The 24,563-nt window shown below is 36.1% G+C and overlaps 3 long non-coding RNA genes across 3 annotated transcripts; 2 read left to right on the top strand and 1 right to left on the bottom strand.

The window, feature by feature from the left end:
* The first annotated feature begins 830 nt into the window (after window positions 1–830).
* Window positions 831–4,365, top strand: LOC135289007 (uncharacterized). The gene is made up of 3 exons (XR_010351803.1): window positions 831–952; window positions 2,481–2,570; window positions 4,248–4,365. It is a non-coding gene; the product is annotated as an uncharacterized LOC135289007 (long non-coding RNA).
* Window positions 4,366–7,279: 2,914 nt separating this feature from the next.
* LOC135289003 (uncharacterized) lies at window positions 7,280–10,958 on the bottom strand. Its single transcript, XR_010351800.1, has 4 exons — window positions 10,693–10,958; window positions 9,384–9,460; window positions 8,877–9,000; window positions 7,280–7,365 (listed from the first exon to the last, which is right to left on the bottom strand). It is a non-coding gene; the product is annotated as an uncharacterized LOC135289003 (long non-coding RNA).
* Window positions 10,959–11,055: 97 nt separating this feature from the next.
* On the top strand, window positions 11,056–17,592 carry LOC135288997 (uncharacterized). The gene is made up of 3 exons (XR_010351799.1): window positions 11,056–11,138; window positions 15,384–15,468; window positions 17,372–17,592. It is a non-coding gene; the product is annotated as an uncharacterized LOC135288997 (long non-coding RNA).
* Window positions 17,593–24,563: the final 6,971 nt, after the last annotated feature.

The following is a 24,563-nucleotide window of genomic DNA, read 5'->3' as shown; positions in this document are numbered from 1 at the left end:
ATCAAAGATGAACACTTTTTTCCAACTAAAAGTCTAAAAGCACTCAGTAAGCACGTCGGAGACAAAATGCCTGAGTAAAGGCTAAAACACTCTGCATCATAAACATCATCCTCATCATGATTTTATTCTTACTGTCTGCATTGGGATCAGCCATTAGTCTTCCATAGAAAATCCTAATTGCCTTTTTTCCATTCTTGGTAAGGCTCAAAAGAGGTAAGACTAATCTGATGAATCAGAGGGATTTAGAGAAGACATAAAGCTTCTTTTTATATTTTAAAATAATACAAAGAATACAAGTATCAGAATAAAAAGTTCTAAAAAAGAATTGGTACTTGAAGACAGAGTGTTGTAAGGAAACTTCTACAATCTCAAAATACCTTTTTTCAAAACTTATCTTGCAATTAGTCTTAAACACATTTTGAGCCTGAAAAAAAAGGGGAATATTAAAGTTAAAATATTGTCTAGAACAATATGTCTTTCAAAGAATTTTTCTTGATACCTCTTGTGGCTTAATTTTGGGTAAGACGTGCTTTCTGGATAGAAGAAGCAGAACACTTTCATTCATGCCATTTTATGCTCTTTTTGTTCTACACATGATTTATATTGCATGCATGTGCATGTAATGCACAGCAGATAGTATAGCCATAGTGTCCCATTACTTGTGCTGGCCAGGAGCACAGGCTTCACAACAAAATAGGGGTGGAATGACACTACGTGACAATACAGATACCTTCCACAGCAAAGCACAGCAGTCTTTGCTTGATGGATCATGTCACAAAGTGGGGTTTGCAGCAGCAGTTGTGAAGCACAGTGTGCCTTAGATGTTAGATCATTGCTGGTTGAGAGCAGCACGGCCTAACAAGAGACCACCACAAGCTGTATTCCTGTGTAAGGAAGGAGAGACTGCGTTGAGAATGTGGCAAGCTACTGCTTCTACCATACAGCTTGGATGGTAAAGCCTGGACAGCCGTAGTTGTGCAGAGTAGCATGAAAATGACAGTATCCCATGGTCTGGTTTGATGTACTTCTGATATGACTACCCAGTAATGCTGCTCTTTTTCTTGCCATAATGCATCCCTGACTGCATAATGTAGCAGGACACGGCAGTGACTGCACTTCATGGCAGTGCAGACATTGGAGTGCACTGATTCTTTTTGGTTTGCTCTGCTTTCTGTAAACTGACACTATTTCTCTTTCATGAATTTTCTCATTTACAACTTGGTTCACTGATTTAACTTATCCCATACACATCCTTTATAGATGGAAAACCAAAAGGGAAATGTTATTTAGAAAGAGAAGCCTGTAGTTAGCATGCTGAAGAGTGATTCCGTATTAATTTCACAACCTCATCACTGGCTCTCTAAATTGCACTGCCACCTCCCATTCACAAAAGAAGAGCAGAGATAGCCTTCTGTTTTATTTCCCCAAGCTGCTATTTGAAGGCCTGTGGCACTGTATTCAGAAGTTTTACTTGTAGATTTTGGGTTCACTTTTGTTGTGTTTTGCTCCTCTTTGGTGTGGTTTGTTTTTGTGGGATTTTGTGGTTTCTTGTTCTTTTTCTCCCTAAGGAAGGGCAGTTCAGTGGTATTTATCAGAAATTTCACTGAGAGCCTCAGTGTCCCCAGGCTAGCACACTGATGATTTAATGCAAAGCAGAAAAGTTGAATGATTTGATTTTTTTAGTATAAACTAGATTATCACCAGTTTAGATTAGATGCACAATAGGAAAACATGATGTAGTTTAGTAACATCATAAATCAAGCAAACCACTTCTGTATTAATTTTGCCATCTACAAATACTTCAAATAAAATATTTAGTCCCTGTGGGTGCCATCTTATAAGTGCAGAATGAGTGTTCTTGAAGAACAAACCAAAAAACCACAAAATTTAATTGCTATGGGTTTGCAATCTGATATTTCTTTGAGCACCATGTGGCTCAGAGATGTAAAACTGCACATTTGCAGTTTTCCTCTTATATCCACGGCTTTTGGACAACTATCTGTAAATGGACAGGATACAGTCTTAGTTTGCCACACAAGGCTTAGTGTCACTTTGTGTGCTGTGACCATACCAAAGAGAAAGCTACCAATGCTTGTATTGAGCATTAAGTTATGTATTTCATGGGTGAAAGGACCAAGTATCACTTGCATTCTAGAGGTTTTGTTTTTTTTTTCTGTTAATCATAGTACATATAGCAATTCATCATAGGAAAAAACCCTGCTGATTTTTATCCTTGTAACCCTCTTAACCAGCACTATGTCTTGTCCCCATTTTACAATTGAGCAATTAAAGTACTTCCCACTGGAAGTCTGAATCAGAGCTGGGAAATGGATTTAGTCACTCCCAAATTAGGGCTTGAGCATTCAAAAGGCACTTTGGTTTGGCATACATTAGGAACAAAAGTACATTGAGCCACTTTCATAATGGAAACTTTTTCTTCCAAATGCAATTTAATAGTGTGGACTTACATTTTATTCCAGGACTTGCTGTAGTTCCTGGTGCCCCCACAGAATAAAAATGGAAAAGTTGCAATGTCCCTCATATCTCAGAGACAGACTGTATGACATGAGGTAGGTAACGCAGTTTCTACTTTATGTTAAGATAAATACTCATAAAGTTTTTGCTAGACTATCTTTAAACTGGGAAAGCTTTGTATTACAGTAAGTGATGATTGGAGATACAGCTCAAAGGACAACATACTAATTATCATACAAGCTCTTAATATTTTTCATCTTAATAAATAACATACTTTTCTAGCATTATCAGTATATAATTTTAATAAGTAAAAATAGATTTTCAAAATTTGTGGGAAAAATCCCCTATTAAGCATTTGTTCAATTGCAGAACATAAACAACAGGATGTGCTTTTCCTCTTTTCAGAATCTGTAGGCAACTGGTTAAAAAATTTTGCTACTTAATAAGTACAAAACAAACCGCTTGTGCATGAGATATGCTGAAAACAAATGGACTAATTTTACTACAAGCAAATGAATAACTGTGGTTCTGAGCAAAATTTGTCTTGGTCAGAATAATTCTACTGCTCTGTGCTTGCCAATGTTGCTGCCACGCACTTGGGTTCCCTGGAATGAGGCCATCAATTTCAACAGTGTAGAATAAAAAGCTGAAGCAAGAAGTGTAAATAAGCATACTGTGCTTTTGAAGAGGTGATCCAAAAAGCCTGGGAAATGGAAAATAGTTGTTATTATGTACTTGTTGTAGATAAAGCAATATATGTTACAATGTCCTAGAGAGTTAACCCATGTGTGAAACCAGGAAGGGAAACTACTTTCAGATAAAGAGTCCCTTTCTAAGCTCTGTGAAGTTCTACCCCTGCATTTTTATATGTTCCTCTGTTTATCCACACAAGTAACCAGCAGGAATGACTTTTGAGTGACGTGGAACCACCCTTGTGCAACTACAGAATCAGATCCTCTGGGTTTGATCTTAGAAACTGACATAAAGTAATGGGGGTCTATACATTGGAAAAGCAGGTGCAACTAAGTTCTTCCACAACATAAGAGTTCTGTTGAGTAAATCTTCTAATTTCAATAGACAAAGTCTATTGTGGAAGGTGATGGGATTAAAAAAAATAGACATTGGTAATGAAACTGCCCATTAATTTGGATGACAGCATCATGCAAGGGAACTGAAAGAAAATAATGTGAGAATGCAGGAAGTATTTTGCATATGCACTTTAAACCAGATATTTACACTGGCTTATCCATTATCATATTCATTATTGTATTTATTTTGCATTGATTATTCATAATGATTGACTATGAATATATTCCTGTTTAGACTTTATGAATGGTTAATCCCCTACAATCCTCTCTCATCCATATTTTTTCTTTTGGAGCATATTGATAACATTCACTATAAAATAAGAAACAGGTATAGGACTTAATCTTTAGATTGCATTAAATAAAAAAAAGTCTTTGAATAAAACTATACAAATAAATGAATCTCCTTTCAATTACTTTGGAAAGTGGTCTTTGCATTTTTACCAGAAGTAAATTTTTGGTATTTCAGACCAAAATAATAATCTCAACAGTTTTGGTGTGAGAGAGAGTAAGTTCATTTTACACTTGTGGCATTTTTAATATATGGAATTGAATCACAGAAATGATAAATAGAGAATATTATAATTAAAAGAAAGCTTAATAAAGCTAAGATGGAAATGACAGGGCTCAGATATCAGGAAGGGCTCAGATATAAAAAGTAAACATTTATACATCTGTTTCCCACAGGCTGACAAAGTCCCTCTTCAATGTTGGATTGGTGCTCTATCTTTCAGACATCTATCCAATATATTAAACCAGAGTCATCCATATAGTAACCATCATTCTGGGGATGGAAGAAGTTATGCTATAAAAAAACCAAATAAACAAACAAAAAACCCAAGGGGAAAGTGAGTCAGATAATAAACAAATTATTTCAGATTGCTCACAAAACAGCCTTTCATAGCACCATTGGGAAGAAACTATTTAACTTAGCTCATTAAACAACACGTAACTTAGAACACTTCAAGAATCTTCAACGATCTCGCCTAAAATAATAGATTTACAATTGGTTTATGACCTTCCCAGATTTCACGTGCTCTGTTTGTCTTGCTTGTGTTCTGTTAAACAAGAAAAGTGTTGTGACCCATAATTGCAGGCAGATTCACAGCAGGTTTTGAGGAGCTTTTTTTGCCACGGTGTCCGAGCTGTCTCCATCTGCCGCTGTCTTGTGTACTCCCCACAGGGGGACCTGGCTAATTTTTCAGTCAATTAGCAGAAGGGTTGCTTTTTGTTCTCCAAGTGCACCCCCCTGGGCTCCTCTTACACCCTGGACACACTATTCAGATGTTGAGAGTTTTCAAAAAGCATATCATATTATTTTTTTTCTACTGACCTTTGTGACATTGTTGAGCAAATGCTGTCTCTTGTAATTATAGACACTTACATTAAACTGTGTAGACTAACTTTGGAATGGTTTTAATTTGAATATTAATGTATATGTAGTAATGGCTTTTCTTAAATGATCTTTGAAATCTTGTATCAGAGCCTAGCCTTTTAATTCAGAAAGAACCAGTTGACATACTATTATCTGCATCACAATCATTATTTACTGTATAATTTGCTCTTTCAATTGAGAAAAAAAAAAGTTCCTTAGCCATTACTTCTGCTACTTACCTTCTAGCAAGGAACATTTAAATGTTGAACAGAAACTTCAGATTATGAACACAACTGCAGTTTCAGTGAAAAATACTTACATATCGCATGAAAAAAAAGAGCTTGAAAGCGTAGGTTTAATTTGGCACATGTATGTTTATATCTTTAAATAACTAGCAGAGGGGTAATGCAAACATTTTGTAGTGGTTGAATAATAACCTGATATTCAGGCTTCTTGTGTATTCTTTGTGTTGCTTTCTATGAATTTTAATCGGGATTTGGCTAATATACACTCTTGCAAAACAGAAAATGTTATTTCAGTATAACAAAATATTACTAGATTTCTGGAAAAAAAAGTCAGTGTTTTCTTCTGAAAGAGTAGGGTTGAGCTAACAGAAAGCAATATGCTTTAAGCCCCCAATTTATGCACATTCCATTTGGAATGCTATCTTGCTGAGGTGTCCCTGAGCCTAATCGGCTTCAAGAAATTTTGAACATCAGTTTATGGTTTACATATAATATTCTCCATGTGCTATAGCTACCATTGTACACTGTGGGAGGATACAGAATCCTTCTCTTTAATTTTACTGTCATATCTTTTATTTGTGATTTCTACCTTGGATGCAAATGCAGATCAGTGAGGATATATTTTCTTCTCTTTAGCTCCATGATCATGCTGCTACTTTTTACAGCAGGATATCAAGTGAGTTCGTTTTTCTGTAACCTTTCATCTGCCCAGGCTCTCGGCTATATCTTTCTATAGTTAATAAATATACTTTTTCTCAGTGTTAAGCAATAAAATATTCACTGGGTCTGAGCTGGGGTTAACAGATTTCTGAAAATTTTATTGCGTGACAGCCTGTCCTGAATAATCCCCTCAGCTGTCTCATGTTCTGGGGCAGAAATGATCTTATGTGTCACTCTAATAGTCTAGAATTACACTTGTATCACTGTCACCAGCATATGGGGCTGTGTATACCCCTAGGCCCAGCTCCCTCTCTTTCACGGCATTTAAAATGATAACATTTGGCAAAGCCAGTTTTGACAGAAAGTGAACTCTCCTTTCCGCGCCGGTGACAAAGCCAGCCACCGGAGGCCTGACACCGAGCAGCCAGTCATCATACTCTTTGCTGGGTAATGATCGTGGGCTTCCCTCCTCTTAATAACCACCTCGCTGCAAGGGGAGGCTGCAGTGCAGCTCTTCACTTAATTATACAGTCTTCTCTTAAGTGCTTTATTCATGGGAGGCCTTCAGCTGCTCAGGCGTTATCGGAGCTTTTCTTTTATTTCCGTGCTGCCAAAATGTGCTGATTGCTGGGCAGGCAATGGGAGAAGGAAGGACTTTGGGAAAATAACAGGCAAGAAAACAGAATGGCTTGGGTATGCTCACAAGCAAAAAAATTTTAGGAACTGCACTTTTTATTGTCATGATATGTATTGTGGTGCTAATGGTAGTAGCTAAAGGTGGTATACAACCTGAAAGGAGAAAAAAAAAAAAAGACAAATATCCAGAATGAAAGAATAGAAAAGTAATTTAAAAAAAATTACCCTCTAAAAGTGAAGTTAGTGCCTTAAAGGTAATTTTAAAATACAAACAAAATAAAATGTGCAACTCAGGAACTTGATGCTGGTACGAACTTTTTATGTAGGGTCGCTACACTAACCAGTAGAAATTTATGAAATGCAGAAGGTTCTGCCAGCAGCTGTTCCTGGGAGTCTAAGGAGACCATAAGGTATTATTTACTATTGCCACTATATAAACCGTATTCATATTTTCCTCCCACACCCACAATTTTAGTTTAGAGTTTGAATTTGGAGAATATTCTCTTCTTACACTTTACTTTCACCATTCTAACTGTGTGCTTGTAAAGGAAGCCCTGACTCATTTCCCCATTTCCTACTGCCTTCTCCATAATGCATCTTGTCTGAAGCTGTAATAATTCCCAGTAGATATCTTTGCAGACATATGGTTTAGTCTGCTCTTAGGTGGTACACGTTTCAGGATGACTATTAAAAAAAAGAGTAAATAAACATTTTTTCTTCCCCCTCCCCTCACCCAGCTATATTAACACAATGCTATCTACAAATATTTCAGTACTTTTATACATGGATGGCTTTGTCCGCACCATGGAAATGCCCCCTGCAGTTGTGCTGATATCCAGGTGTTGATTGTTAGAAAAATCTGGGGAGTGTCCTCAGTTTCCTTGAACTCCTGTTTCAGAAAAGAAGACCTGTCTTGAACTGTCTTTCATTACCATTGCACAGTGAAATGTGCTCCATAATATGGAGAAATGAGCAATAGTCTGGACCACAGCAGTTTCACAGAGACCTGGAGAATTGATTCATCTCAAAAAGGAAAGAATTAAAAAAAATATTGTCCCAGAAAATTAACTTGTGAGAGTGTTGGATAATAATGTGAACTATTTGAAATTTGATTTCAACCAAATTCCAGATCTTTTGTGTTTCAGTCAATTCTCTTTCTACAATGGCAATCTCTTAGGGCTTACCACTGCACAACCTGAAACCCAATGATATGGCTGCATGAAGCGTAATGCTCAATGACCTCTTTTGTAGGACTATAGAGATCTCATTAACATTAATACCATTTGTGGAGAACCTTAGGACAATGGGAAGCAGAGCTTTAAAAAACATGCATTCACCCACAGATGTGCATTGAAATTTTAAAGACGTGCTGGATTGCTAGGAATATGCACACTGGCTGAATTTTAAGCAAATCCCTGAAGTTTCTAGTGCTACTGTTTAAGCATTTCATTCTCTGTTATGTGCAGTGACTTTCATGATCAGTTTAAAGCAGTGATATGAACGAGTTGCCTGAAACATATGAGTTGCCTGCACTCATACTATGGATCTCCTGACAGCTCTGTCATGATTCCACCCACTGAGACACAAGCAATCCCTCTCCACACAGACACTAGTTCTCATTAATGTGATTAATAACCCTCAGGTAACTGCTAGGCATGGAGTTAGCATGTGCATCACTTTGAACTTGGATCCTCACTCCTCTGTCCAGGTTCTTGATCAAGCTCAGTACAATGTCTACCACTGAAAGCCATATAATAACTGTAGGTATGTCCCTTTGTGATCAATGTAAACATTTCTTTCCTCTCCAATCAAGAAAGTGTTATCTTCAGGTCAAATTTATATATCCCTTATTTATAATTTATGTTCACTTCTGTCTGCGTATGATTGTGTGTGGGCATTCTATGAGCTTATTTGTGTGAATGTTATATATATGCACATATCCACAAACCCATGTGTAAATATATAAGTATTTACAGAATTATATGGGTTCACTAATTCAACACTCTTTGCATGTGTCTTCATATTGCTCTGCCTGGTAGCATTTTCAAATCATTTAGTAGTTGATTTGTCAACTACTACAATGTCAAGTCAGAAATTTGTTGGCAATGCTGGTGTTCAGTGGTGGGCAGAGAGGAAAACAACAGTGGGGAAGAGAAACTTGGTCAGTTTACAAGTTGCTGATAATGACTTTAAAGAAAATGAGCCCCATCTGAAAGTATATAACACACGTGCCCAGATGAATGGAGTTTTAATCTACTGTATGGAGACAGTGACTGTAGCAGGTTCAGTGTAAGTGGCTAGTTGGGATCATTTTTCTTCATGAGGAAGATCTCATGTCTAAGGCAAGATGGTATCATTTCACGATGGATGCCTACAGACACAGAGAAGTTCATTACTCACTCTGTTACGTGATGATGGAGAAGCAAAGCAAAAAGATGTAGTGTCTTGGTTCTGTCTATATGCTGGTCCAAGGAGAGTTAACAGTTCTTCACTGTGAGTTTTGGTCTCAGTGTTGCTAGCTTTTCTGTGAATACAGAAACTCTTGGGTTTTGTCTTCAGGATTCAAACCATGGTATTTTCAGTTGGATTACTTAAGTGAGCAAAAAAATTCTATTAAGTACAAAGTGTACAAAGTGAAAGAAGGTAGCAGGGGAAAAACCAGAACTGTGAACCATGTAACAAGCTGCATTTTCACAGTTGTGATGAAATGCACCTTTCTGTCACATTTTGCACATTCTGATGTTCATCTGTTAAAATCTGCGCAGTATTTTAGAATTCAATTACATGAAAAAAGGATGCTTGTAAATGATTTCTAAGCTTTATGGAAATTTTATCTTCTTATCAACTGTTGCATCACCCAAAACTCTTAGAAAATAATTAAGCCAAGCTCCCAAATGCCATGCTTACCTGCTATTCATGATTCCCTCCAAGCAAATATCCTATTGGAGAATCTCCTACCATATCAGGTTAAAATGGTCATACACCTGTAATTATGACAATCTAGCTATAATAAAATTAGTTGCCAGGTTGCTTTTTTAAGATTTCAGCATCCAGTTCAGAGTATAAGCACAGCTGATCATATGGACCAGTGTGCCACTCTCTGTCTCACATTCATATGCTCAGTGGCCAAGATATTTTTCCTTGCAAAATGTATAAAATCCACCACTTCACCAAACAGACTTTTATTTATATTTTTTCTGATCAATAATTTTTCTAATGGAATGACCTCTTAATCTCAAATTTTAGAGGAGAAAATTTGAATAGTCAGATGGATGAGTTCAATAGGATTTCTCAGAAGGTTTTATCAATATAGATGTATGTCAGATTCTTTTACTCAGAAAATCTCATTAGGCATGTGGCATGCCAAAAGAGTTATTTTACCTGGCAGAGTTAAGAAGTTGTAATAATAAAAGATGAAAATATACCCCTTTCTCCTCTCTTTTCCCAGATAATTTTCTGTTTAAGGTACAAAACAGGTACTTTAGAAAATTTGAATTCTATACTTGGCACTATAATTGGTATTCTGAAGAATCTCAACTACATGGTTTCACTTCTGTACGTTTTTCAGGAGCAAATTAAAAAATGTTTTCTCTTTTTCTTCATTTGTTTAGACTCTGTTCATTTGGATATTGTTGCTTACCATGTGAATGCATAGTATCTGGCAATATTTTAGGGCAGTAAATTGTGGGAGAAGAGTGCAGGGCAATTATGATGAATCTTAATTTTGTCTTCTATTTTGTCTTGTAATTTAACACAGGAAAAAAAATTGTTTGGGGGGAAGCTGGCTGGTTTGGTTGGCTGTGTATTCAGAAGACATATTCTTCAATGCATAGTGAGGATGACGCACTTGGATCAGAATAAATTATTGTATCATAAAAACAATTTTTTTTGTAATTAATGAGTTATCAAAAAAAGGCAAGGAAGTAATCTTTAGAGACAAGAAACGATATTGTACACTCTCTGCATGTTAATTTTTGGCTGGAATGCAGATAGCAAGGGTACAAAGTTGCTATATTGTGAATATTGAATTCTGTGATAGTATCACATACGAAAAGTTTGCTGTGGCCATGGGCACATTGAGTTAAACTGTATAAAATGCAAGCTTGTTGTAAGTTCTTGTAAATATAATTGTGACAATCTCTTCTGTGCCAGATCCTATGTATGCTGGATTTAAGAAAATTTAACAGCTAACTAGTATAATATAATTTGTATTCACATTTGTGTATGAGTCCATTCATGGATGAACCTCAGAAGTTTGTTTTCCAGCTACCTAATATGCTCAAATATCCATTAACTTGTAACATGGAATTATGGTAAGAGAAGTTAGACAGACAAAATGCAAATGGTTACACAACAGTAAGGGTAAATAGAGTTTTGATTTTCAAGGTTCATTGTATCTGACTGGTTCAGAATATGTCACAGTTTCTCTAAACCTGATGAGAATTCCTTATGCTGGTATGTCATATCTCTGCTAGAACCAAAGCAATTATCCAAGCCATAATAGGAATGGTACTGGAGGAGAAGTACAGTGCTAGGACCACTTCAGATTGGGTGAAGTCATAGTCACTTGAGTCAGAATCAAGTGTATGAAGTGTAAGGGTGACTATGAAGCTGATGAATGAGTGGCCATTTAAAAGTGTTCTATTTAAAAGGAAGAGAAAGGTATGTGTAAAAGACAAAAATAGAAATGCTTTCTGTGGCAGCAGATTGTACCAACAAATATGAGAAACAACTGTTTATATGACTAGAAGTAGTTTGGTTTTGTTCATGATCATATGAAGTTTTACTTTGTATGGTACTGTGAGAATGATGAGAGCATTGTTTCATTATACCACGGGTACTAAGGAAAGAGAAAGAACAATAAGCCTGTTGCTGTATCAGGAAATAGAAGTGCTACAAAATGTGATATCAGACAGAGCATTGAAAAAAAAGAGTTCTAGCTTATGGGTACCAATATTTGTCCATAGAAAGCAAAAACCATATAAGCATTTTAGGAAATAGTAGATGCAAAAGTAATTTTGTATTTAAGTTATACTGGGCAGAGTAAGATAAGAATTTATTTGTGTGTTATCATGTCCATTAAATGGCTTTAAACATCAGGTGTAGAGTAAGCTGGCCCAGACTGAATGAGTTAAGAAAGATTACCATAATATGCATAGTAATATTTTCTTTTATTTATGTTTTATTTGTTGTCACCTGGAAAAGGTTTCAGAAAATATCAAAAAAGCATTTGGAGATCACTAAAAGTTGTCACTGAGGCTTGACTCATAGTATGGTGCTCCCATAAAACCAGTTTTCAACATAATTTTTACTGCTTTAAAAAAATATGTAGATAAGTAAAAATATGACTCATTATGAAATTTAGTATTAATCGCAATAACTGTCTGTGTGAGCATTTGATACCCATTTTCTACTTGGTAAAGATGTTTAACAATGTAATTCTATACCTGTTCTTACTATTCTGTTGTCACTTGCCAGATCATGTCAATGGCAAATTGAACCTCAATAGGGAAAAAAACCAGGAAACACCTTGAAGAAAAGAGAGAAGTCATAAAAAATTATAGACAAGAGTAGAGGCAAATAAGGCCCAAACACTTTAATGCCTTAATGGAAGAAAATCATCTGAATCTATCAGAGTATGACTTACAGATGCTTTCATGAGTCACTGGATCTGTGCTAATATACTCTGCTGAAAGATGAGGCATATGGCTTAGACTGCTCTGTGCTAATGCCTCTGTTCTGGATCAGAGTGAACTTTAGCCTGGTCAGGCTGGCAACAGGCAGATTGAGGCTGGTTCTGTTTTTATCCATCCATGCAAACAGGCCTGCTGACACCTTTCAAGAACTGGACTTCATGTCTGTCATATGATGAGAAAAAGTGTCACAGTCTAAGTCAACCTTTATCTGGTAGTGTATTTGATGTAGTACCATTGTATTTTAAAAGGTCCATGAATATGAATATGAAAAAAATGTTATATTTTTTTCAAATTAAAATAAAATTAGCAAGGTTCGGGCTATACCAGAAAGGAAACCAAACCAAAATCAAAGTGCCATAAAAAGCAACTGAAAAATGTTCGCTAAGTTAGCATTACTCTCACACATCTGGGAGTTGATGAAGCCAACTGTCTTTGGCTTTCTGCTGTCACAGGCACTTTTAGCAGGTAGGATAAGCAAAGGCTCAGCATCAGGATGAGAGATAGGGCAGGTTTCTATTACATTCTATTCTTCAGGCATTCAAATCTGAATTGGATGTCTTTAACCTGTGTTCTTTATGACCAAAAAACTGTCTTTCACTTCCTGGCAAAAAGTATCACAGTAAGTCTCTTAGTGGGTGTTTGCAAGTTTGCCCAAGGAGACTTCTTCAGGAGAAGTGGAGAGACATTTACGATATTCTTTGCTAAACTCTTCAGGACACTGATGCTGCTGTGACTGAACCTCCAATATTAAATGGGTACAATCTTTCCTGTGATCTTGTTTAGGTAACATAGGTGACCAGGTGGCTTCTTTTCCTGTTCCTGACATTTGAGGTTTTGAGAATCATAGCAATTTCTTAATTTCCTCTGATGCTTCTGTCAATGGTTTTTATCTACTCTGTGGCTGAGAGAGACATGGGAGTGTTGTGCAATATGAAACTATTTCAGGCATTCAAAACACCTCAACTGAGTTTTTGGTTTCCCATTTATTCAGAATGCAATGTGAAAGCTAGAGGTCTTGAAAAGTACAAACTGAGCACCAGTAATTTTCACCTGAACTCATTCAAACTGAAGCCAGCAGGTTTCAAAGAGCTCTAATAATTACTGAGAGACTTAGCAAAGGCTTGTCTGATCCTATATTTGTGACTTAGTACAGCATTCTAACCTGCTTTCACACTCTCCATAGCTAAATTAAGAGCTCTTAGACAATGATGGATGGCAAGTCTGCCACACTCTGACTTTAAAGAAGTTGAAATAAAGTACCAGCTGGAAAGAAATAATGGAAATGTGGATAGGCTGTTCAGTACACATGTAAATGTAAATAACACATATGAGGGACAGTGGAACTGAAAAGCAAGGCTTTAAAATATGTTGCCACATCTTCCAAATAAGGTCTTGAAATTCCAGGTTATAGACCAATAAATATCATTATAAGAAAGAAAGTATTTCTAACATGTAGAGAGAATTAGTATATATCCATAATAGAGACCATAAGAGGTATAATAGGTATGATCTCTGATACAGATATTTAAAGTCTTGTGTGGCAAAAATGTGAAACGACTCCTTTGAAGACAATAATTTTTGTTTTCATATACAATGGGACAATCTGGTAAGAGCAAGAAAATGTGAACCTCAGCAGGCACCTGTGCCTTTCCCCTCTTCTGCCCTGTGTAAAGGTGGTTATATTTCATACAGTCCTACAGAAAACAGCTAAGTTCGATTTTAACCTAGTGTTAGCATACATTTGCCCAGAAAGACTGACTAGCAGGTGATATGTTGGACTCCTGTGTCTCTACCTAGCCTGGATTCATCTTATAATCATCATTTTTCATTTTTGGCTGCATTTTTGTTGTGAATTCTTGTGGTGTTATAGGTACTGCACTCCTGTTCCATGGTTGTCCTGTTGCCAGAAACCTTCACTCTGGGACTTGCAAATTGAAATCAGTATTTGTTCTGGATTAGTATCATTGAAGTTATTTCAGATTTTCAGTATGTGAAAAATATACTGAAAATATATTTGTGAGTATGCAAATAAATATTGCTACTAATTGTAATAACTGCTGTGTTATAAAACCAAGGATCCTAGCCTGCCCTCAGATTTTTGGAGGAGTGTGACTTGAAATGCCATAACTAAGCCTCAAGTACTCTGCAAGACTGTATATATCTTCCCAAAAATAGCCTTGGACATAATATTTGGTCATAGTTGAAAAGAAGTAAAGAACAGAGAGTTAAGAAAATGTGATGACTTTCTGTGTTACTTTAAGTTTTCTATAAATAAGATACTGAAAGAAAAATTCACTCTTTAAGTAATTTAACTGGATCCAGACATGTACCTTGTAGACTGAGTTTATAGAGAAAGTGACAGGCAAACTGAAAGACAGAGACAGATAAGAGAAAAGGCTCATAATAGGGTAATAGTGTGTTTAAAATTAGAAATCCTTTCAGTTTTGGAAATATATATCAATGGTTCTACAATGTCTTTAAAATTTAAGTTCTAAGACACAAACCATTTGGAGTACCTACTTTTTATTTACGGCAGCAAACAAACAAATGTTGAAGTTGAATTGTCATGGACATCTAACCTTGAACACGAGCTGATTGATTAGATCTGAATCCAGTGGATAACACCACCTTGCTCATACAAACCCCATTCTTTTTTTTTTTATTCATAAGCTAGATCAGTTTTTAAAATATGACTTTTAAGGACACATCACCATTGGAAAGTCTGGCATGTTTCAGAGTTCAGGGAGCATTACTGGAGAATTATTTTGTATGTCTTTGTTGAACTAAAACATTATGTTTTCAAAAAAAGTCAAAATAGGAACTGAATTCCTTTAAACAATACAGTGATCTGTCATAGAGACTCAGTAAAATGTGATAAGGGAAGATTTATTTTGCATTCTGTATTTAAATAATGTACTTTTTTGAACATATAAATCTAATGCCAGTTTTCTGCCTTCTGTGCAAGAGACTGTGATCAATTTTCTCTCTGCTTGGGCTCTGGACAGAGAGTATGCATCTGTTGCAAATTTATTTGAATACCTGGATGCATGTATATCCTGATTAAACACTAACAGACACAGTGTAGCCATACTACACAGGCACACTAATATGTTTGCTAAGCTGATCAATAGTAAGATTGATCAGTCTTTCGCTCAGCCAAGTTAATCATGGTATTGATCAGCTTAGCAAACACATAGCTTTCCTTGTGCAGGATCACTGTACGAGGTCTCCTCTCCACCCCCATCAGCTGGACATCAGGAGATTTCAGAAGATGAAATATAACCACATTTTCTATGGTAAGTGCTCCTGTTCCTTCAAGTTCATCTTCTACAGATAACTACAGCATTTCATGATTAAGGTGTTTAAATTCCTTAGCCCCATTTTGCAAGTTTGAGCACTGTTGTTAAAAACTTGGGAAATTTCAGAATCTTTTTTTTTCTAAGACATAAGACACTCAGCCCCAGGCTCTGGTTATAATAAGGCTTTCTTTCTGGTATTAAATGTTTGAGATTCCCTCATTCTATATGAATCCTTTTAAAGCATCTCTAGTATTAGAGGCTCCAGGCTTTCTTAAAGGAAATTACTGCAGAGAAAACTTCAATACAATCAGAAGGTATGTATCTTGGGATATATATTAACACAATACTTGAATTTTTAAATCTGGAACAATATAACAGCATTCAATGGTTTCAAATTAACAACAAAGGAAATTTCACAGTTATTTTCTTATATGTAGTGGCAAAAAAGACACTCAACTATGAAAACAGGTCTATTTTATTTAAACTCTACCTCTCACAATTATTTTATAAATTAAATTCCCTCCTACAACTACAAAACAGTGTTAAAATGGTTGCTGTTTTCTGGTATCATATATACTTATCTACAAATGGCTACAAGTATTCATGAGTACCACTTGTTTATGATGTGCTATCAAGGGCAGACGTAATTGCTTTCAAGAGCATCTCAGAGCAGATATTCAGCAGGTGGAAACTAGTTGCTAGTTTGAGCGTAGCTAATATTTAAAACTTATAGACTGTGCATTGCATGAAATTAGGTGATAGGAATCTCATGCCAAAGTTTTCAGACCCTAAACAGGCTTAATATGAGTTGAGAATGTTTGAAAACACCCAAGAAATGCGATCGTCCCATAATTCATATTGTATATATTGTGCTTGCTTCAGTCTCCATTGTGTGGTTTCAGCACAGACCCTGAAGACCTATAAAGTCTTGTTAGCTGCTTGATTTCTGGTTAGTCGAACAGAAATTTTTGTAAGAGTCCATAGTTAGAGATTTTAACCTAAGAGAGGTAATCCCTTAAAGAGTTAGTGGACCTGTCTGTCTGTAAAATCTTTATTATCCTGTCAATTTACATTTTGCAGAGCTCACTTTCATAACCATATAATTAGAAATAGAAACAACATTTTTCAAAAGTGTTGTCACATTTTTAAAATTTGAAAACATTAGTGCAAGACTGAATTTGAAAGCCTTAAAGATCTACATCTCCCATTAATGCCAGTTGAAGTTCTACCTGCTTGACACTGTAGGTAATTGGGTTTCCTTGCTTTTGGTAGGCAAACAAAAAGAAGAACCCCAAAGCCACTAGCAATTATAAAATGCCAGCCAAATGTGATAAAAATATCCAAGCCTGACTTCTAATTTAGTAGATGCCACTAGACTATTATGAGTAAATTTTGCCTATATGAGGGTAATCACTAAGTCTTTATGATTAGGGAGTTTTCTTAGGAGTAGGTCTGATTTTTTCATCAGACAGAGAAAGGTGCAAGACTAAAATCCCTCGAAACACATCCTTGTATCCAGTCTTTGGAAAACACAGAATTCTCTCACTGTCCTGCTTATGCATCTAAAATTTAACTCACAAGAAGAAAAGTGAAGCTTAATCCATATTTAAACAAAGATGCTGATGAATGAACAGCAGCTAAAATTAGTAGTTTCACAGAAAAAAAATATTTTTTATAACATTAAAGAAAATAAATTGCTAGTCCCAAGTCTTTCTTTTCAATATTTTCCTGATATTTTAAATTGGAAGCTTTTTGTGGTAAGCTGTTCAAGTTGTATTATATGGGTTGTGCACAGAACAAGAAATATCTGCTTTACTCTGACTGACATGTAGGGGTGACTTTTAAATACACCTTCTGCAAATGTGGTGTATTCTTCTTCTTTCTTCCTTTCACTGTGCAGATGGCTGTGTGGCACCTCTGTCAAAAACATGGAAGGCCCAGGACTACAAAGAAGGTCATTTGTAATGAGGAGAGAAGGTGGAGTCTAAGCTGTGGGTCTCATACTGGCACTGCCAATAACTACAGCCTAGAGAAAGAAGGTCACAGCGCTGCAGGGCCCTGACTGTAAATGGTGCTTCTATGGCTTTAAAGACTACATAATTTCATTCCACTTAAGTCAGCAGACTGGGAATATGTGTAATGATCTTCTCTTCACCCTCCAGGGTCTGAGTAAGAATGGTTCCAAGACCAAGTTTTCTTGCTTCCATAAAGATTTCAAACGAAGAGTTTAAATCTGTGTGCAGGAATATTGAAGGTGTTATTAACGCTTGTTTGAGCTTCAGGAATGCCCTTTGACATCCTCCATTACTATTCCAAGCAAGTAGCATAGGTATTTCAACTTAAATAACTGAAACCAATTCTTGCTTTTACAGGAAGTCTGAAGATATAATTTTAACACTACCTTGACCAAATTAAGGAAAGTTAAATGGTCCCTTTAAAAAATACCTCACCATGATATTACTGACTGGGTTTTTTTGAGTGACAGAAATGTCTTTTCCCTTTTTTTCCTTTTTGCAAACCTGATGATTTTTTTTTTCCAATTTCTATTTAAGAAAAAAAATCCTTACCTTACTTTTTAGCATTCTGAGACTTATTCTTCACAACATCTTTGATAGAAAATTTAAGGATTATGGCTTTTTACTTCTCTTTTGTAAAATATCAATACTTTATGCTGAATCTAAGATATCCCTGGAGGACAAGGGAAAGGTTACTGAAAGAGAACTCTGAACATTTCCTGGGCACAGGCTGAATTTTGATCTACCTTATTCTACCTTTGGAAACATGTTCATTTAAAAGAACTGTATTCCATCTTTGAAATTTGACAATGCATAAGAATCTGTTTTTTAAAAATATGTTTTATTATCTGGATAAACCCAGCAGAAACAGTGTTCCACTATGGAGTCTGGAAGCCTTCTGGATCATTTAACAATACACGACTTATTTTGTGCAGCTTGCAGGTCTTTACTGTCCACAAAAATATAAGCTTCACCTCCAGGTCCAAAAACCAGGAGTATCTTTGTGCAGTGGCAAGTGACAGGTACATAAATTCAAGCAATTAAATTGAGAATAAAATCTGAAGTGTTATAATGATGCTTATCCACTGCATATCATGTACCAATAACTCCCATATGTAGGGACACAAACAGTTGGATGCAGTACCAAAGACAGATGGATTAGAAAGACCATTGCCCAATGCTGCACCTCTAGATTTATGCTACTTTCTGATTTGAAAAAAAAATTAAATATAGAGGCAACTAAACCTTCATATTTATATATATGTTATATATTTAAATATTTTAACAGTATTTAAAAAATGCTCAAAACAACAACTTTCTAAGTCAGACAATTAGTTAGAAGCCCTGCATTTCTTCCCCTACAAAAAGTCTTCATTATGCTTGATGTAAACTTCAGCTTCTGAAATACAATATGATGATGTGCACAAGATGACTGTCCACTTTCTGAGTTAAGCTGTCATGTAAATATGCACCAGAAGGTCCTGGTCAAAGGGAAGTTGACCATGAGTCAGCAGTGCCCTGGCAGCCAGGAGGACCAGCCCTGTCCTGGGGACATCAGGCACAGCATCACAGCCAGGCAAGGGAGGGAACTGTCCTGCTCTGCTCTGCTCTGCTCTGCTCTGCACTGGGGCAGCCTCACCTTGAACACTGTGTGCATCTTTGAGTGCCACAATGTAAGAACATAAAGCTGTTGGACAGTATCCAAAGGAAAACAACGAAGATGGTGAAGGGCCTTGAGGGGAAGCTGTGATCCCTTAGTCTGTTCAGCCTGGAGAAGAGGGGAGACCTCATTGTGGTCTTCAACATCCTCGTGAGGGGAAGTGGAGGGGTGGGTACCAATCTTCACTCTCATGGCTAGTGGCAGGACCCAAGGGAATGGCATGAAGCTGTGTCAGGGGAGGTTTAGGCTGGATATCAGGAAAAGGTTCTTCACCCAGAGGATGTCTGGACACTGGAACAGGCTTCCCAGAGGAGGAGCACCAACCTGACATAGTTCAAGAGTTGTTTGGAGAATATTCTCAGACACATGGTGTAACCCTTGGGGTATCCTCTGCAGGGCCAGGACTTGGACTTGATGATCCTGATGTGTCCCTTCCAACTCAACAAATTCTATAATTCTCAAAAAAAATTGTCTCTGATCTCAGGGGCTCTTAATTGCTCCTGAAACATAAAGATGACAATTAAAATCTGTGTCTCAACTAATGAAACAGAAGAACATTTCAGCAAAGAGCATGCCTATGTAATGACTTTATATATAATTTCTGGATTCTCTGCAGCAGGGCAGTTAATAGCATAGACTGATTTAAAAAGTTACACCTTGCTTAAATTCCATGGTCATCCCTTCAAAATGGGGAAGCAATGTGGAAGAAGTGGGATGAAAAATAAATTATCCCCTTTAAAAAATTTTCTCCCTGGACTAAGGAGTGCTTTGGGTTTTGGTTTGATGCTTCTGGTAGAATGGACGTAGAGAAATGTCAAAAGCCTCTGTTAGTTTCAGGGAATTCAAATTACCTAAAATAAGTAGCTGTGCAATTGCTATCTCTGTTCCTGTTCAGTTAGATATTTCCCCATATATTTTCCTTGCACACTAGCCAATGACACCCTCAACTGCTGAAAAAAAACAATAGCATAAGAAAGAATATTTCTTTCAAACAGTTTGGTTATCTTATATAGTTAATTAATGGCTCTCTTATTCATTAATAGGATAATTATTTCAATTGCATATTAATAAGAAATTAATATAACAAACTGCCATTTTTTATCTATTTTTGAATATAAACTTCAAATAATTCAGTTTAAATAGAAGTAGGGTAACAGAAAAAATAAAATTCATTGTATAGTGGATTTTTTTTTGAAAAGAGAAAGTAAGTAGAAAGCAGTTTAATCAATGAACAAATAAATTTGAATTTTACCCAAAATATAAAAAAAAAACCCCAATGTGTGGTTAGTTGTCACAGTCCCCAGCAATATTCCAGACAGTACGAGGATGTAATTTAGGGAATGATTGCCAAAAGTTGTTCAAATACCAGTAAGCAATAAATGTAAGAAAATTACGTGGTTATGTAGTTCCGGGATTTGTATATTATGCCAAATAGTCAACCATTTCTCATAAATATGACTGAGAAAAATTGTGATAAAAATCTAAGCACCATTTTCATAATAGCAATGAAAGTTCAAGAATCTTGCTAAATCAAGAAAACAATGATTTAATGAAAACAATTTTATTCTATTTCAATGTACAAAAAATAATTAATTGAACAAAATATATGAATAAGGGTTCTTAAATTAACATGTAAAAATTATTGCCCTTCATAAAAGTTTTAAATGTACAAAGCTGATGAATTCAGGAAATAATTATGGACACCTAGTAAAAGATGAACAGAGTTTGTAACCTTTGCGTTTTTCTAAAGAGAAAAATGTCATGTGCTCCTCACAAATCTTTGCTACCTGTTTGCGAACATATTTATATTTTTTAGTGTTTGGTTTATTACTACATTGAGGAAATCCATTAAAACCTTTAAATATCTTTATGCTTTCTTTTGCTTGACATGAGTAATAGTTTTTTATTAAATCAAGTATTTCAGCTCCATATAAGTAAGGGTCTACAGACAGGAGTGGCTGTAAATCATACTCGATAAACTCAGAATACTTAAAAAGGTTTTAAAATTGGTTCTAATCAGTTATACTACCAGAAAATTAGAGAAATATTTTGTGGGAATAGTACAAACTAGTTTATGGTTTTTCATTTCTTTTGACTCATGTAGTTATTTATGTCCATGAAAGAGTCATTATTCACTTTAGATCATGAGACTTCTTAGTTTTGCCTGGGTTGTCTTCTGGGCTGCTGCAGAAGTGAATCCAGGGCATTGCATTTTCAGAAGCTTTGGGAGAGGTATTGAAAACTGTGCCATGAATTGTTTTTGTCACATGTAATACATTATGCTCTAAATGACCAGAAACAAACTTTTCAAGTTATCATATAGAGGGTACACTGTAATAACAAATTAGTGTGGCCTGAAACTTAGTTTGACAAGGAACTATGGACAACACATTGTAAATACATTTATCACAAACTGCCACAAATAATAAAGTAAATAATTTGCTACTCTCTTGCTGATTGGTAACAATGCTAAGCTGTGTTTTCACATAGATGAGAAAGATACACTCCCAGTTAAATATTTCTTTAACTTTTATATGGAAGTATAATATTTCCATGCTTCCCAGGTTATTTACATTGCATAAATTAGTCTGATATATTGTCTAACACTAGGAGTATCCAGAAAACATTTTCATACCTGTTAAAAGAAGGCAGTCAGTATGTAGCTTACACTCTTTTAGTTTACTCTGCTCTTCTGGGGGTCTTAGTGTAACAAGGTGCTCATACACCACTTACAGCAAATTTCTTCTTGGACATTCACTAATATGCAGTCTTTTTTTTTTAATTGCTTTCCTTCCTCTTAGAAAAAGCTAGATCTTGAAGTACTGCAGGTTCATCCCCCAGCTTTTCCCTCCAGTCTCTCTCTCTAAGTCTAGGCAATTTCTGGAACTATTAGTGGCTAACTGGAGTCATAGTCATAGTAGAGATTTCTTCTCAATTTACTCTGTCACAATTCACTATTCAAAAATTCACAGGAACAGTCATGCGGGAGGTAGTTCTCTGCAAAATTTTCCAGAGATTATCCTCTTCACTTATTCTGGTTTTCAATAATGCAACAACTAGAAGGACAGTTGAGAGATTCAGGAAGTTCTGCCTCCTCTCAGAATCACACATGTAGCTCCCAGTCAGCCAGTCATCTTCGTTTTCCCCTCATTTCTTCCATGAAAAGCATTTCCACATTGCTGAGGGATTTTTTCTCAGAGTATGATGTAGTCTGAGCCCTACAGCAGGAAGAAAGTTACATCTGGCTGAAGAACATTTGACCATCTCCATGTTAAAGCCCTGGTAAGGGAAGAGATAAAGGCCACATGAGTATCTGACTCCTCTTGTTCTTGCCTGTGAGGAAGACTTCTTTGTTCACCTTCTTATCTACTTCATTACTTATCTACTTATCTACAAAGGTAGATGAATACAGCTGTGAATATGAATTAAAAAATGGTGAAATTAGTGTATTTGCACTGACATATGGGTACTGCTATTCTGAAGAGACTTTGCTCAAGTTTCACAGACACATATTAAAAACTGTTGCACTCAATTTATTCTTGTCAAGTTCTTCTTCTGCAAGTGCATTTATTAGTCTATAAATACCTTCTAGCAAGAAACTACGAGACTTCAGTGTCCTTGCGTGTTCCAGTAGAAAGTGGTGAATATGACTAGGAGGATCCACAGGAGATAACTTGCAGTTTATAGAAATAGGTTAATTCCTTCCACATGGGTCATAAGAAAGCAATCACAGTCTCATAACATCAAGCTTTAAGCCCAATAGAGACCATTAAATCATCTGACTTCTCATATATCACATCCCTTTAAACTTTTTTTCAGTTACACCTATAATGAATCTAAACAATCATGCTTAACAAAAGCATCTACAAGAAAGACCTGAAGATATACGTTGGGTGGATCATTCCCTACTTGTGTTAGTGCAAGCCAGGAGGACAGATGGACTTTGAAGTATAGGCAGCCAGCTGTGATGGAGAGGGAAACCAGGAACACCAGCAATGGCTGCCTGTGATTGGGATTTTTTCTTATTGCTCTCACCAAAGCCATTCCATTTCTACCATATAATTTTACAGTTAGTTAACTTTAATGTTAAACTTTTCTGTCTAAGTACTCATTTAAATTATTTCTGAATTCAGCTCTCATCCAGTCATTCTTTTTTTTTTCTCTTCAGTATAAGAGTCTTCCAGACCTGTGAAGTTTTCCCAGCATTCCAAGATTAATTACAAATTATTATAATTGGACTATGAATGCAATAAGATAGCTTTAAAAATACCCAAAGATCTGCCTGTGAGCTCAAGTCATTTAGGTTGGATTATTTAAAATGTTTCTTCCTGCTATAATATTTCTTTATTTGCTAATGGATTAGGAAGTACAGAATAAAATAATATTTATTGAACATTTGTTTCTTTGTTTTCTGCATCACTACTGACTCTACTTCAAGGAAATGCTGACAATTCACAAACTAGGGTTCCTGCTAGGAGTAGTGGAGTTCTTGTACCATATTTACTCAGTTATGACAGCTAGGTACAAACTACAAATTTGAGATAGTCCTGCAAAGTTAACTAATATCACAGCTTAATAACTTGAATCAATAGTCAGAAGTATTCTGCCATTCAAATGTCACATGAAAAGGGAGATTTCCTTTACCTTTGGTATTTGATTTGTCTGTCAGTGCTCCAGGAAAGCTGAGACCCTTGTAACCGATCATCATTATGGGGATCCTTCACTGAGCAGTACCCAGGATCCAAGGGTGGTTCAACTGACTTGGCTGGGGACACACACCGCAGCGTAACAGAGACACCTCAGTGGGCCTTCCCACTTTATTTGGATATGTTGCTCATTGCTGGCAACTGATAAAGCCCATGAAGGACGTGCACTAACAGTTTAAGGAGTAACACTGTTAATATAAAAATGTGATAGCTTAATCTGACTGCAAAAATATATTCAAAGAATGTACAGATAAGCCCCAATACCCAATAAAAGTATTCAATGTCCATGGAGCGGTTCTTACTGAACAAGCAAGAACATATTTTTTTTAATATGTTCTATTATTTCTCTAATGATAGAAATATTAGTATTTTCTACAGAGGAGAAAAGAGGTTCAGCCCATTGGATAAGCCAATGGTTCAGCCCATCTCAGTAGATGTAATGGAGTCTTCCCTAAATTTTCCCCATTATCAACTTCCTTTTATACTATTTCTCTATGTTTAGGTGGAGCTTGAAGGACTAGTCATACCTACCTTGTATGTAAACAAGATTGGTGTAAAATCCTCGCACTTCACTCTTAAGATATAGCAAATAAAATATAGAGCACATGCTCAGTGAAGGGTGGTTGTTCCTTGGAGGTGGGTAACTTTGGGATAGAAGTGCATTAATATTCCAGTTAGGTTTGTAATTCCATCCAGGGAGTGGTACCTGTG

The sequence above is a fragment of the Passer domesticus genome, chromosome 1 (genome assembly GCF_036417665.1).
Source record: "Passer domesticus isolate bPasDom1 chromosome 1, bPasDom1.hap1, whole genome shotgun sequence".
Lineage (NCBI taxonomy): Eukaryota > Metazoa > Chordata > Aves > Passeriformes > Passeridae > Passer > Passer domesticus.
This window is presented reverse-complemented; position numbering and strand designations above follow the sequence as displayed.